Raw genomic sequence first — 14509 nt, forward strand, 5'->3', positions numbered from 1 at the left:
TTATTCCTTTCATTTATTCCAAAATTATTCCTTTCATTGATTCCAAAATTATTCCTTTCATTTATTCCAAAATTATTCCTTTCATTTATTCCAAAATTATTCCTTTCATTTATTCCAAAATTATTCCTTTCATTTATTCCAAAATTATTCCTTTCATTTATTCCAAAATTATTCCTTTCATTTATTCCAAAATTATTCCTTTCATTTATTCCAAAATTATTCCTTTCATTTATTCCAAAATTATTCCTTTCATTTATTCCAAAATTATTCCTTTCATTTATTCCAAAATTATTCCTTTCATTTATTCCAAATTTTCGTTGATTCCAAAATTATTCCTTTCGTTGATTCCAAAATTATTCCTTTCGTTGATTCCAAAATTATTCCTTTCGTTGATTCCAAAATTATTCCTTTCGTTGATTCCAAAATTATTCCTTTCGTTGATTCCAAAATTATTCCTTTCATTGATTCCAAAATTATTCCTTTCATTTATTCCAAATTTTCGTTGATTCCAAAATTATTCCTTTCGTTGATTCCAAAATTATTCCTTTCGTTCATTCCAAAATTATTCCTTTCGTTCATTCCAAAATTATTCCTTTCGTTGATTCCAAAATTATTCCTTTCGTTCATTCCAAAATTATTCCTTTCGTTCATTCCAAAATTATTCCTTTCGTTGATTCCAAAATTATTCCTTTCGTTGATTCCAAAATTATTCCTTTCGTTGATTCCAAAATTATTCCTTTCGTTGATTCCAAAATTATTCCTTTCGTTGATTCCAAAATTGTTCTTTTCATTCATTTCAAATCTTTGGTGAGACACATCTCAAAACTATTTCTTCCATTAATTCCGAAGTCATTTCTTTCATTGATTCCAAATATTCGTCGATTCCGAAATCATTACCTCCATTAAATATGAATTTTTCTCAATTCTGAATTCATGTCCCCCCTTCAATTATTTCTGAATTTTCAGTTTTTGATTAGTGCGTGGATATGATGATATCTGGCATTGGAAACAATGATTTACACAAGATAATATCTGAACTAAACGAACATAAAGCGACATGATATGATGGTATAACAGTAAACATGATAAAAATCATAGTCAGATATCATAATGACTTGTTACTATACCTAATAAATACTTCACTAATAAAAGGAATTTTCTAACCCGAACTTCGAAGTTTCCATCGTGTACCCAATTTTTAAAAAAGGTGATAAAAACCTTTTAGCAAATTATAGACCTATTTCAAAAATAGTTGAGAAAAGTATGAAAACGAAATTGATTAGTTACTTGAAACGTATAAACTTTTTTGCTGAGAATTAATACGGTTTTCAAACAGGAAAAAGCACTGAAATGGCAATCGCAAAAGTGAATGAATACCTAAACCAGAGCTTCAACAACAATAATTATTCAATAGCAGTTTTTATCGATTTAAAAAGAGCTTTTGATAATGTAGATCCATCTCTGTTGTTACATAAGATGGAGAATGTCGGAATTCGTGGTGAACTATTGCGGTGGTTCGAGATGTACTGTAATGGACGAATACAGGCAGTCCATATAGAAAATGGAAAAAGTGATTACCTTGAAATAAAAAAAGGAATACCTCAGGGGAACAGTACTTGGCCCCACACTTTTTCTGATGGGTGTGGGTCATAATCCCGACAGACGAAATCCCGACAAGTCACAATCCCGACAGACGAAATCCCGACAGGTCAAAATCCCGACAGGGTCGAAATCCCGACAAGTCAAAATCCCGACACGGTCAGAATCCCGACAGGGTCGAAATCCCGACAGGGTCGAAATCCCGACAGGTCAAAATCCCGAAAAGTCGAAATCCCGACAGGGTCAAATTCCCGACAGGGTCAAATTCCCGACACGGTCAAAATCCCGACACGGTCGAATTTAAAAATTCAATTTCGCCGTATAATCGCCGCACTTCGCGATTTCTGTCGGGATTTGAATTTCTTACGGCAAGGGGCGTTGGGGCGCCGATGAGAATGATAAATTGCGATGAAATAAATTTTTCAAATTTTAATTTCGCCGTATAAGCCGCACTTCGCGATTTCTGTCGGGATTTGAATTTCTTGCGGCAAGGGGCGTTGGGGTGACGATGAGAATGATAAATTGCGATGAAATAAATTTTTAAAATTTTAATTTCGCCGTATAAGCCGCACTTCGCGATTTCTGTCGGGATTTGAATTTCTTGCGGCAAGGGGCGTTGGGGTGACGATGAGAATGATAAATTGCGATGAAATAAATTTTTCAAATTTTAATTTCGCCGTATAAGCCGCACTTCGCGATTTCTGTCGGGATTTGAATTTCTTGCGGCAAGGGGCCTTGGGGTGACGATGAGAATGATAAATTGCGATCAAATAAATTTTTTAAATTTTAATTTCGCCGTATAAGCCGCACTTCGCGATTTCTGTCGGGATTTGAATTTCTTGCGGCAAGGGGCGTTGGGGTGACGATGAGAATGATAAATTGCGATGAAATAAATTTTTCAAATTTTAATTTCGCCGTATAAGCCGCACTTCGCGATTTCTGTCGGGATTTGAATTTCTTGCGGCAAGGGGCGTTGGGGTGACGATGAGAATGATAAATTGCGATGAAATAAATTTTTCAAATTTTAATTTCGCCGTATAAGCCGCACTTCGCGATTTCTGTCGGGATTTGAATTTCTTGCGGCAAGGGGCCTTGGGGTGACGATGAGAATGATAAATTGCGATCAAATAAATTTTTAAATTTTAATTTCGCCGTATAAGCCGCACTTCGCGATTTCTGTCGGGATTTGAATTTCTTACGGCAAGGGGCGTTGGGGTGACGATGAGAATGATAAATTGCGATGAAATAAATTTTTCAAATTTTAATTTCGCCGTATAAGCCGCACTTCGCGATTTCTGTCGGGATTTGAATTTCTTGCGGCAAGGGGCGTTGGGGTGACGATGAGAATGATAAATTGCTATCAAATAAATTTTAAAATTTCAATTTCGCCGTATAAGCCGCACTTCGCGATTTTGTCGGGATTTGAATTTCTCGCGATGAAGGGCGTTGGGGTGACGATGAGAATGATAAATTGCGATGAAATAAATTTTTCAAATTTTAATTTCGCCGTATAAGCCGCACTTCGCGATTTCTGTCGGGATTTGACTTTCTCGCGATTAAGGGCGTTGGGGCGACGATGAGAATGATGAATTGCGATCAAATAAAATTTTCAAATTTTAATTTTGTCGCATAAGCCGCACGTCGTGATTTCTGTCGGGATTTGAATTTCTCTCGGCGAGGGGCGTTGGGGCGACGATGAGAATAGTGAATTGCGATCAAATAAAATTTTCAAATTTTAATTCGCCGTATAAGCCGCACTTCGTGATTTCTGTCGGGATTTGACTTTCTCGCGATTAAGGGCGTTGGGGCGACGATGAGAATGATGAATTGCTATCAAATAAATTTTCTAACTTTAATTTCGCCGTATAAGCCGCACTTCGCGATTTCTGTCGGGATTTCCGTTTGTCGCTGCAAGTGGTTTGTGGCGCATACCATGATCAATGGAGATCAATAATTTGGAAATTCATTTACTTTTCCAACTTGGCGAAAAGCAAAGGATTCAGGGTTGCCTTTTTCTGGCATTTATCGATTTTTCTATCCTCCACAAACACTGCTGTTCCTTATTATTTTCTTTGAGAATTTTTCGAAATTCTTTCTCGCTCAAGTTTCAAATAGACTTAAAATGTCAAATGATATTGCACAAAGTTAGACCGTTTCATGAAGATCTTAATTTAAAATTTTCAAGGTTTTCGAAAGCAATGTAATAGTAGAGAAATATTTTTATTCATATGTATAAAATTACATGTCTTGACAGCTTAATTCACTGATTCATCGCCGAGCCGCAACCACTGAAGGTCAGGCCCGTATCTAGAAATTCCATGCGGGGGGGGGGGGGGGACAAGGTGGTCAAATAATATATTTGGCCATGTTTTACCTTATTTCAATCATTTTCTCTCATTTCGAAGGGACCGGATCCCCAATTCCCCCCTTCTCACTACGAAGCTATAAACATAAAATTCTGTCAATAGTTTTATTTTATACTGTTGAGACTCCCAAAAAAATTTCTTAAAATTCTATCTCTAAGTTGGTCTTAAGGCTTTGAAGAGAGTATGCAAATTGTGTGGTAGTGTAGTTGCATACAGGGTGTCCTTTAAGAGTTAGTACGGCCATTGTCTTCTCAACCATCCGTGGTAGAGATGATTTCAGTTTGAAAAAATGCTCAAAAGGCGTTCAAAAATTACCCTGTACCAGTTTTGAGGGTGAAAACACAGTGTGTAACAAAATAAAAAAATATAAATTTTTAAAACTTCTAATTATAAAGTGACTGCACCGTATCTCCTGAGACCAACAAAAAAAATCTAAGTTGACAAGTACAATGTTCGCCGAGATATTTGAATTCAAAATTCGAAGGAAAGGTGGAAAGGACAGCATAAATTTGGGGAAGGAGCGTTGTCGATTAGTTTTTGCTGTCTTTTCATAACTTTTCTCCAGTTTTCGAATTCAAATATCTTAGCGAATATTGCACTGAGAAACATGCAATTTTTCTGTTGGCATCAGGAGAGACAATGCAACAACTTTCAAATTGGAAGTTAAAGGACGGGAAATCAAAGAAAAATTTAGATTTTTTTGTTTTGAGCCACACACACTGTATTTTCCGAGGATGATATCACTTTCCGCTATCTATACGAAGGTTTCAACGGTTGGCTGATGCGAGATGAAGTTAGGAAGGAAAAATTCACCTGTGCTCTTGCTAGGAATCAAACCCACGTTCTCGAGCTTTCTGGGTGAGCCCACTAGACTACAAAGGCAAAGAATATCAATTTTTCCTTGGAACTTGTATGCGATGAACGGTCGGACCTAACTCAGGCCTCTGGAATCACGAAGTGCGGCTTATACGGCGAAATTAAAATTTGAAAATTTATTTGATCACAATTTATCATTCTCATCGGCGCCCCCACGCCCCTCACCGCAAGAAATTCAAATCCCGACAGAAATCGCGAAGTGCGGCTTATACGGCGAAATTAAAATTTGAAAAATTTATTTCATCGCAATTTATCATTCTCATCGTCACCCCAACGCCCCTTGCCGCAAGAAATTCAAATCCCGACAGAAATCGCGAAGTGCGGCTTATACGGCGAAATTAAAATTTGAAAAATTTATTTCATCGCAATTTATCATTCTCATCGTCACCCCAACGCCCCTTGCCACAAGAAATTCAAATCCCGACAGAAATCGCGAAGTGCGGCTTATACGGCGAAATTAAAATTTTAAAAATTTATTTCATCGCAATTCATCATTCTCATCGTCACCCCAACGCCCCTTGCCGCAAGAAATTCAAATCCCGACAGAAATCGCGAAGTGCGGCTTATACGGCGAAATTGAAATTTTAAAATTTATTTGATAGCAATTTATTATTCTCATCGGCGCCCGCACGCCCCTCACCGCGAGAAATTCAAATCCCGACAGAAATCACGAAGTGCGGCTTATACGGCGAAATTGAATTTTTAAATTGGACAGTGTCGGGATTTCGACCGTGTCGGGATTTTGACTTGTCGGGATTTCGACCCTGTCGGGATTTTGACCTGTCGGGATTTCGACCCTGTCGGGATTTTGACCTGTCGGGATTTCGACCCTGTCGGGATTTTGACCTGTCGGGATTTCGTCTGTCGGGATTGTGACTTGTCGGGATTTCGTCTGTCGGGATTGTGAACGGAACCCTTTTCTGATATATATAAATGAATTATGCCTTCTAAAATTGCATGGTAGAATAGTACTTGTATCTTTCGCGGATGACACCGTATTATATGTTGAAGGTAAAAATATTTCTCATTTGATAACTGAAGTTGAAGATGACCTTAGACAGATTAACACATGGCTAAAAAAACTAACACATGGCTAAATTACTTCCAAGCGTAGAAAAAACAAAATTCATTTGTCTAAAAATTAGAGATATTAAACGAGAAACTCCAATATCACTAAGATTACGCGTTTGTAAATACCCCTCCCAAATCTGTTCTTGCAGTCACATAGACTGCAAGAACAGACTGCAAGGTGTAGTTATACAAGACGACCTAAAATGGAATAGTCATTCTAACAATGTTTGCAATACGATAAAAAAAACAAATTGCAGCTTTATATAGATTAAGAAACATTATAAGTCCGGAACTCCTTAAAACAATTTTCTACGCCTGGATCCAATAAAGAGTAACTTATGCTATTACAGTGTGGGGAGGTGCCCATCACGATAATGTTAAGAACTTAAATAACATCTATAATTGCATAAAACGTAAGGTAATGCTATTTAAAAATCCAGATCTACTGAAATCAGAAATTTTAATACTTGATCTAAGACAAATTTATGTGTATAAAATGATAATTTTTATGACTAAAAACCATAATTTATTTCTTAAAACTAATAACGATAGAACCTCAAATAGATACAACTTCTTGTATTTAACTCCAAAAAACAAATAAATACCTAGTTCAAAAAAGTATAAATTACCTAGCACCAACTATTTGTAACAAATTCGGAAAAAAATTATCAGACCTTAGAATAAATAAACATCTCAAGAAAGAAATTTTCACATTCTCAAACTCTATAACGAATTTTGAAAGGTTTATTGAAAATATAAATAGGTAACCCAGGAAAAATTTGAAATATCTGTAATAAAAAAAAAAAATAAATAAATGAATAAAATGAAATAAATATAAATCGAGCGTGCCGTTTGTTATATATAATATTTATTAAGGACTATATATAATATTTATTAAGCTCTAGGACGGACCAAATTGGTCCCTAAGAGCTGCATAGTGTATGTTTTGTCTTTTGTTCTGTTGTCTTTATTTTATTTTGTATATTTGTATTCATGTATTTATGTGTGCTGTTTTGAATTACTAAATAAAAAAAATAAAAAAAAATTTTGTATAGGTATTTTCCTAAATTTCCGTAATTAGTAATGAGCTATCGAGAGAATGCCAACCCCTCCAAAAATATATAAATAAATAGAACTCCTGGGGGGGGGGGTTATTAGACAACCCTCTACCCAGTGTGTTACTGGTACATAGTAATACAGCCGGCGTCCTGAAAAGAGCCATATCCCATTGTATTTCAATATTTCACAACAATAAATTACTCTTTTAAAATAAGAATTTCTTTTCATACATTCCAACTAGGCAGAACAGATCAAGAAGACGAAAAGGTGCCACCATTTAATGACACCGATCTTATCAGATGACCTTATGGGAGCGTCATGCTCCAAAACCACTAGAGATACATATCCATCAGCCTCAACTTGGTGTCAAAAGAATGGGTAAAAAAAAAAAATAGAATATGAATCTAAGATATATCCTGAACATATGTTGCGTTCCAAACATCTTCTCCATGAGGAACAATCTCGAGTGAACCTTTCTGCAAGGAGCGGAGAAAAATTAGAATTATGGTAGGATAAAATAGAGCGAGAAGGATCCTAAAAAACAAAGGGGGTGCCGACTAATCTCCCATCGTCTTCTTTCAAGTAGTACTTCAGGAGTAATCTCTTTTATCCCGTACTCTCTCTCTCTCTTTTCGTGGGAAGTTCAAATCCTTCTGGAAGACAAATGGCCTGTGAGAGGTTACTGTTACTCCCACTTTTTTACCGAAGAGAGCCACTTTTTTTGCTTCTCAATATAGAGTAGAATCGAGCTAGACACCTGTCGTTGGTAAGTTCCAAACAGAACCTAAACACTATTTGCGGTAGACTTTTGGGATAAAAGCAATGGAGAGCGCAATCGAAATTTATCACAAACAGACATCATGGTGTACTTTAACAAGACATGGAATACTGGACGTTGGCCACACTAGCTCTAAGAAGACACTAAAATGGAAACAGTTCAGCAAGGAAGTTTCTGTTATAGGATTGCACCTCATCCCGCATATCGGATGAATGTAGATTTCGTGTCGTTGCAAATGGCACACATAACAGTTATCGGGTTGCGCGATTCTCTCAGCCCAATATATGAAGCGAAAATACTTTTTTCGGATACTATGCCGAGCCTTAATTCAATATTTACTTGGCATAATATCCAGGGGGGAAAAACTCACTTTGTAGGATGATGTTTTGATGAAATCCATCTCATCTCATTCGTGCTATTTCCACCATCTGGGCGTCATTTGCTGAAGTTAAGGGAGGCCGCCAAGAGTCTATCGACTTCAACGCGTCACGTCAGAATCACAGGCGTACTCAAGGAGTGGCACAGAGTTGTCGTGGCACCCCAAGGCAATTAAAATTTAAAATTTATCTGATATTTATGCAAAAAGAAATTAAATATCGAAAGAGGAAAATAGCTTCATATATGGTACATACAACAGTTTTCGTATCTTAATCAATTTCACTTGATTAAAAATTATTTCTGATTTCTGAAGGTTAGTATCTCGATATTCTCTGGGAGAAATTCTTTGTGCCCCCCCCCCACCAAAAGCAGTGTGCCTCTTCCAAAGGTCGGTCCTGCGTACGCCGCCTCTGGCCACAGTGCGTGTGTTAAAGCGCGCCTATGTGTTGTCTTCGAGTGATTCGGTGAGATTTCCAATCTATGTGTACGGCTATCACGAAATATTTCATCGTGAGCCAAGTAACTTGCACTAGACGAACGTCAAACTTGGAACGACTCGCCGACGATCCAAGAGATTCACATTGCGCCTCTTGGATTTCGTACTATGTGGCGCAGCGGTCCGGTCTGAACCGGGTTGGGCGTTGGGGGGGGGGGGAAGAAAAGAAGGAAAAAAAGGGCAACGATTCACAGGTTCCGAAGAAGGCGTTGGAGGATGTGACAGAAATAGGCTTGCAATCTGCATTTACCTCTTTTTATGAACGACGGCAAAAATGCGTAATTATACAGGGTAGTTACTTCGAAAGAAACACCAAATAAGCTGGTTCTATCTGTATTAATTCTTCCGCAATAAAACAAGTCCCGGAACTCTCTTATTCTTTGGTTTCAGTAGAGAAAAAAAGTAACTCGGGGTGACAAAAACTACTGAAATAGGGAGGTGCTAAAAAGCCTATTAAACGTAAAACTATACTGTAATTTTTTACACATTACGAACCCAATAATCATGTTTCACAACAAAACAACTGAAAAATACGGAAATGTACCGTAAAATACCGGGCACATGAGAGCCGCGTGAGTGGCAGCAGGATCGCGCTTGTGACCCACGTTCTGAAAAGGTTGTACAGTAGAGTCTTGCTTATCCGACATATACGGGCGGGCAGAACATCGGATAAGCGAAAATGTTGGATAATAGGTAGGTGTTAAAAAAAAGCCTATTAAACGTCAAACTATGTTATAATTTTTTACACATTACGAACCTAATAATCATGTTCCACATTAAAACAACAGAAAAACTTGATTGGAAAAATGAACTTATAGAATATGCTGATGTTGTATACAGTACTTAAAAAGTTCAGTCTTGTGGTGATTTAAAGACATTTTTATCGTAGTCTGCTATTCCGGCGAGTGCCGTTTATTCGCTGCCAAGTATCGCAATCTTCACAGCATCATTATATCGTTGAGGTGCGAATTCGAGCCGGTATCCCATTTGAAAAAGTCCCTCCGCAGAGAGGAAGCAGACCTACAACACTGTACTAACATAAAATGGAAAGTCAAGCATTTCTATGTTTATTTCAGAAAATGGAAGACAGATGGCCACACGAAACAAGCGCAACTCAACTACATAAATACGTTAGGGCCAAGCATTCACTCACAACACACATTCTCCGGCATGTGCCGATTCCGCAGAGGAATGTGTACAAGGTGCATGCACGGTTAAAAGTGGTAGTAGTAGCATCATTATGTCGATTCCTGTAGCTGATTCGAGTTACTCAATGTATTTGATCGTAGTTTCTAGAGCCTTAATTCCGAGAGGCTCAACAATTGGCGCTTGATCTTGAAATTCGTTGTGACGCAATTGACAAGAGCGACAATTTTTTTATCAGTTATTTCATACTGATCATCATCCTTCATCCAACTTTCGATTTCTTGCTTGCAACTTTCAGTTCTTCTTGCCCCCCCCCCCCGATTGATGTCTTTTTCCTCCTTTTCTTTCGGTGGAATGTCGAATAAACGAGACTCTACTGTACACCCCCGCTATAAAACAATACATATAATGGGCGAGCTTGTTGTATGAGGAAATAGTGAATCTATTGTTTTACATTAAGTGTTATATGAAGAATATTATTCTGAAAAGTGGGGGGGGGGGGGGTCCGATGCCTTCATCTCATTCGCATAAAGGGGTCCGTGGAACACATAAGGTTAGTTACCCCTGTATAATGAAAGTTGAAGAGAAAAAGAACAGCCAACAGCGTTATCTAGCGGCATATTTTTGCGTAGCACAAGAAGTGAAGCATTTCATGAATTATTTATGATTCCCTAAATTAAATTAAAAATTAGAACAAAATTAAAAATCATGTGTTCAAATTTTTTGGAGTTAAAATTTTTTGTGAATTTATGACTTTTTATATATCTGTTCATTTAACATTGAAAACATTATTTATCAACAATTTTTTTAATTTGTAACATATCTCTTCAACGTTAACTCTTATTATTATTAACTTATTAACTTATTAACTCTTATGTAAAAAGTCTGCGAATTACCACTTGCAGTACAGTTCATCCAGATGATCGTCAACCTTTTCGATGCGTGTGAGCACTGTTATTATCCTTGATTAGAAGAAGCGTCTACACATAACTGCTACAAATGCTTCAAACTGAGAACAGCATAATGCTGATCCTAGAAAGGGGGAAGTCGAGCAATACTTGGCGAGAACGAAATCAGCTATAAACATCGAACAATAATAATAAGTGCTTCAGAAAGCACCGGTTTTAAAATTCCAGCAGGTGTCCCGATCTCCATGTGGGTGCTCTTTTTCTACGTTGCCACGGCTTGGAAGTAGCAGATTCCTGAATTTTCGTTTTACGTAAGTACCGTGTTGAAAGTATGCCTATTTTTCTGCGGCAAATATTTTTCTACTAAAAAATTGACTCCCATTGTTAATTGTTACCAAATGGAACATTTAGTTAATAAATTTATCCAAATAATTAGCCAATAAATGCCACTCCTTCACCTGGTATGCGCCAAATTCTTAATTTAAATAGTTTTACGACAGGGTGTTGTCAAGATGATGCCAGAATTTTTCCCATATAAATGCCAACTTTATGTAAGAACATAAAATGTCCAGCACTATAAAGCCAATTAATAGCCTCAGAACTACATCAGCGAACGGTTGGCGCGCCATATCTCAGTTCTTTTGCGTATAACAAAAAATGACCTCTAGGATGAAATTCTAACGAAAACTACTGAATTTTGTTCATTAAAAGAATTTTATATTTTTAAAAAAGAATTTCGGTTCCGCGAAAACACGTTTTAATGAAAATCGATAGGATTTATCCGGGGAATTTCATACGCTATCTTCTTACTCGGCTAGTTCTATAAAAGCCATAGCAAAATACAACGGCAGCAAGTTTTGTCCGATAACAAGGCATTCGCAAACCAAATAAAACGTGTCATAAACCTTTGGGAAGAAAGTTCCGAGATAGACTCGGGGATAAGTGAGGCAATAAAAACCGTGGACTGACTTGGAAAGATGGAGAAGAACCGACAGTCCAACATAGCGAACGAATAAAGAATGAAAGACCCATAAACCTGTCGACGCAAAAGGCAAAATTTGTACAGAAGTCAACACTGATAAGAGACCAAAGGCAATAAAAGAAGATGAAGGTAGATATATATCCGATGGATTCCTGAGCCGAAGAGATTCGTTTCTTGGAGCAGTTCGTATCCATTACGAGTGACTTCGGTGTCATAATACAGGTGTCTCTCTCTCTCTCTCTCTTCGACCCTTTCAGATTGGCAAATACGGTCTATGCTCACCATCAGACGAGCACCAATAAGACAACTCTGACACATGCTCGAACTCAGCAACGTAATCCTTGTCTTGGAATGCTTCTTCGTAGGGTGATCATACGTCCCGTATTTCCCGGGACAGTCCTGGTTTTTTGGCCGTCCCGCTCTTTTCCCTTTTTTACACGAACCTTACTTGAATTTTTATTTTTTTTATTGAAGTCAAAGAATGAAATTATTTTCCCACTCAGAAATTATATTATGATAATTACAATTACAAATAAGAATATTAATCTCGCACATTTTTCTTGGTGAACGTTTTATTTCGTGGAATTAATTTAAATCCACTGCAATTTGCAGTAGTGCTTTATTTCCCCGCCATTTTGATTTTTACGTAATTTCTCCAATATTTGGCAACTTTGTTTACTTTTGGTGTCATTTTTGGCGATGTACTGTATTTTCACGTATTTCTTACGAGGAAATATGGTCAGCCTACTTCTTCGGAGTGTTTTTGATTGGGTTTTAGAGCAGTGTTCTTCAACCGTTTGTTCGCGCTCCGACGAAACATTCCGACATCAATTCATATAGTCGCTACATGATTGGAGAGCTAGCTGCATTGTTGTGGGGGTGGGGGTATTGAGAAAAATGCGTTTGAAATTTACAGTCGAACCTCGGTATAGCGTTAATGTCGCGCAAAACCAGCTTAGCGTCGGAAATTTACATTGAGAAGAAATCTCGTTTCTGGGCCTTACACGTGTTAAACCGCGATTCGATATAAAGCCGAACTCGTTATAGCACCAGAACTCTGACAAATAAATGGTAGCGTTAAATCGGGGTTCAACTGTATATTTACGTGGTTCAGTCATGTCAATAATATACGCGAAGTTAGGGACTCAGTATGTTAAGCTTTATATCACAGAAACGACTCTGAAGCCACGTATGTAAACATTATTTTAACAAAGTCCAACTACAGTCGAACTTGGTTAATTCAAAGTTTAAATTCATTGGAAAAAAGTTCGAATTATTCAACTGATCTATTCTGGATCTGTAAAATGAGCACAAATTGCCACTTAATCATCAACATTCACACGAAATTTCAATAATTGATTATAGTTATCAATTATTAAAATTTTATCATCGGTTACGAAACCGTTTCCCTAACATCTATAATTTATAATTATAACAATTGATCTTAACATTGACATTATTCGTGTGCGGGTTTATCATGCTGGAACCGCACGATCACTTGGATTGTTAATGGCACATTCTACCGCAAATCCGTCAAGAAATGTTTACCCCTGTGGAGCCTTTAATTACAGTATCAGACAAGAATCTAATCATAGCAAGTAAGAGAGAGAGAGAGAGAGAGCACCGAGAAATAAATCGCTACAAGAGACAAGAAAATATTGAATCAGTCATCCATCTTGAGCTTCCGTCTATAATCAGCACGTCCATTCGTGTCCTATTTTACATATCAAGCGACAAAAATTATGTTCCTACATTAATTCAAGTTACATTTCGACAGCAAACTCTCCAATGTAATTCATGGTGGCGAGACAGTAAACACCACAATGGCGCATGCATGTATTTTATTTTGCCACAAAAACCACATGAAGAATATCACGTTTTATAGATAAATCTCTCCACGAGAGGGCGGAAAAAGTTTTTCGTTTTTTTAAAATAATAAATAAAAATAAAGTTTCTGAGTATCCAAGTGCCAAGAGAGAGAGAGTGAGTTCACTCATAACATACACTCGAGCGCAACATGTGTTAAATCGTCTCAGACATATCGGATAACGCGTCACACATGAAAACTGTCGGGAAGCAAAATAAAACAAACAAATGGAAGACGTAATGAATAAAAAAAAAAGGAGACGTGTTGAGCAAACATCGTGTCTTTGAACTCGTAACTTCCTGTCATATTCAGCCTGATGAGCGATGGCCCAAGCGAGCAACAACATGACTAATGATTCCCGTACGGTCATGCATCCGAAGAATGAAGTTAATTGGACGGCTAAGAAGAAGCTCACAAGAACACAGGGCAAATGAAGAAGAAAAAAAAAATGGCTGTGCACCGCGGGTTGTATTTGCCTCATATATATACGAACGCGAACCGTTTCCAAGACCAAGCCACGAGTTCCATTTCAATTGCGAAACAACGAACATTGTTCCGGAAGGAAAAGGGTTATGAAGAATAATATCGGAACACTGTGACAGCTATGTACAAGATGGCGACAATGGAGACGGATTAAGCCGTCTTCTAATGATTCGAATGTTGTGGACAAGCTTGTGATTCTCAAAGTGGGCGAGCTGGAGATATTGATTTGTGTGCCTATTGTGCGATGATTTGAAGTGGTTCTTTCATATGGGGAAAACTATTCTAGGGAGCCCACAAATGAACCTTGAATTGGGCAAAAGGGCCACTGGTGATAAAAGTTTGAGAACCACTGGATTTAGTGGTCAAGTAGATTGAATGGTGTCTCAAATGTTGGAACGAAATTGTTGAATTGAGCCGTCTTCCAATTGATTCGATGTCTCAGCATATACGTGCGCCTACTGAACCAAGATTATCCTAATCCAGAGGTTCTTTATCTGTGG

General features: G+C 37.5%; 1 protein-coding gene across 1 annotated transcript in view; it reads right to left on the minus strand.

Moving 5' to 3' along the window:
- Positions 1–14509, minus strand: part of LOC149063801 (tyrosine-protein kinase transmembrane receptor Ror-like) — a 265166-nt gene that overhangs the window by 62123 nt on the left and 188534 nt on the right. The gene's annotated exons all lie outside the window — the stretch shown is intronic.

Source organism: Pholcus phalangioides, unplaced genomic scaffold, assembly GCF_987345545.1.
Source record: "Pholcus phalangioides strain wild (caught in Gottingen) unplaced genomic scaffold, Ppha-v1.0 ptg000043l_1, whole genome shotgun sequence".
NCBI lineage: Eukaryota > Metazoa > Arthropoda > Arachnida > Araneae > Pholcidae > Pholcus > Pholcus phalangioides.